Genomic DNA, 2534 nt, shown 5'->3' on the forward strand with positions numbered 1-2534 from the left:
CCATGCACTTGTTGATTTCTGCATCGAGAGACAGGTTACTGGTGATAGTTGAGCCTAGGTAGGTAACCTCTTGAACCACTTCCAGAGTGTGGTCGCTGATATTGATGGATGGAGCATTTCTGACATCCCAACCCATGATGTTCATTTTTTTGAGGCTGATGGTTCGGCCAAATTCGTTGCAGGCAGCCACAATCCTGTCGATGTGTCTCTGCAGACACTCTTCTGTGTGGGATGTTCATGCAGCATCGTCAGCAAAGTGGAGTTCCCTGTTGAGGACCTTCCATACTTTGGTCTTCGCTCTAAGACAGGCAAGGTTGAACAATCTGCCATCTGATCTTGTGTGGAGGAAAATTCCTTCTTCTGAAGACTTGAACGCATGTGAGAGCAGCAGTGAGAAGAAGATCCCAAACAGTGTAGGTACGAGAACACAGCCCTGTTTCACGTCACTCAGGATAGGAAAGGGGTCTGATGAGGCACTGATATGCTGAATTGTGCCTTTCATATTGTCATGGAATGAGGTGATGATGCTTAGTAGCTTTGGTGGACATCCGATCATTGCTAGTAGTCTGAAGAGACCACGTCTGCTGACAAGGTCAATGGCTTTGGTGAGATCTATGAAAGCAACGTAGAGGGGCATCTGTTGTTCACGGCATTTCTCCTGTAGCTGGCGAAGGGAGAACAGCATGTCAATGGTGAGTCTCTCTGCTCGAAAGCCACACTGTGCCTCAGGATAGACATGCTCAGCCAGCTTCTGGAGTCTGTTTAAAATGACTCGAGCGAAGACTTTCCCCACTATGCTGAGCAGGGAGATTCCACGGTAGTTGTTGCAGTCACCGCGGTCACACTTGTTCTTATAGAGAGTGATGATATTGGCATCGCGCATGTCCTGTGGTTCTGCTCCCTCATCCCAGCACAGACAAAGCAGTTGATGGAGTGCTGAGAGTATAGCAGGCTTGGCACTCTTGATTATTTCAGGATTAACGCTTGAGTATATCCTCGGCAGGAACCTCGGAACAACTCTCAAAGGCAGCATCCTGAGTCCGGAGGCTCAGTGATCAACCGTGACAAGAGATTGAACACCTCTGTGTTGATGGGTAGTATCTTGTACAAGAAGTGAGACTTGTACTTATTTGGTGTCTAAATAAAACTGTTGTACTATGTTTGTATTCTGGTGTCTGGTGTCTGGGAGTTTGACATAATTGGAAAAGGGGCCAATCTTCGCATCCCGAGTTAAATTAAGCACAACAAAATTATCTACGTCTGTCATAATTTTGTACACCTCTATTAAATCTCATCCTCTTCTCAACCAACATCATGTTCTCAGACCCAGTGGGCACTGAGGCCAGAGTTAGCACCATTGAATTCTCTACCTTGCTCTCTTGTTGGCCTCTCTGTCCTCGGCCTCCTACAGTGTTTTGTTTCAACATAAGCTCAAGGAACAGCACCTCATCTTTCAATTTGGCATTTTATAGCCTTCCTGACTCAACAATGAGTCCAATAATTTCAGACCATAACCCATTTTTGTTTCTAGTTTCTTTGGAGGTTTTGCTTTTAACTCATTTTTCTCTTGTTTCGGCTTTCAGACGGCAGCTGTTCATCAATCTGCCATTCACTCCTCCTCTAGACACATCTTTTGTTTCTTTACTTGTCCCATTGCCACTCCCAACCCTTTGGTCATTTAATCTCTCTTGCTCTTCACCCTGTCACAGACCTTCCCTTTTGTCCTTCCCACCCTCCTCCCTTTCACTTGTTTAAAACCTATTACATTTCTAACTATTCCCAGTTCTGATGAAAGGTCACTGACCTGAAATGTTAACTCTGTTTTTCTCTCTCCACAGATGCTGCCAGACCTGCTGAGCATTTCCAGCACTTTCAGTAATTATTAGCAACCCTAATGCCACCCAAGCTTAGATTAGCTAATGCAGAAGAGAATGGGAATTAATATTGGGATCCTCCTGATTTGTATGACTCAGCTATTCACTGCCTTAACCAGCTAAACTACCAAGGGAGTCAGCTACATCTTGTGTTTAAATGAATATTTCTTTAGTTTATGAGGACCAGGGCTGATTTATTATAGAACAGAACCACAGAATTTTGCATAAAATAGGGTGAAACTTCACCTTTTTGTTGGGCAGGTGCAGGTATCGAGATTTCCAAAAGCCTGTGAAAATTAGACTGGATGATTACCAGGAACAATAAGAGGTAATAAACTACAAGTCAATGATGTTTTTGGTGAAATCACACTTTTAGTCTGTGTGAAAGGTCTGTATGAATAATAATGACCAACTTCAGCTTCATTTGCAGTCCAACCCTGGCATTAATCCATCATTACAGCTGGTATTTCAACCAAGTGACATTCAGGAGTCCTCTTGGGTTCCTCCATTTGTTGCTGCCTGCAGTGATTTAACAATCACACAGCAAGCACACCGAGGCACACAGTGGGACCACAGGAGTCCATCAGGAGCACGTAGCGCAAGATAACTTGTATCCCCATCCCCAGGCAGATAGGTGCAGTAAACAGTAGGCAAAAGAGA

This window comes from Heterodontus francisci, chromosome 36 (assembly GCF_036365525.1).
Source record: "Heterodontus francisci isolate sHetFra1 chromosome 36, sHetFra1.hap1, whole genome shotgun sequence".
NCBI classification, from domain to species: Eukaryota; Metazoa; Chordata; class Chondrichthyes; order Heterodontiformes; family Heterodontidae; genus Heterodontus; species Heterodontus francisci.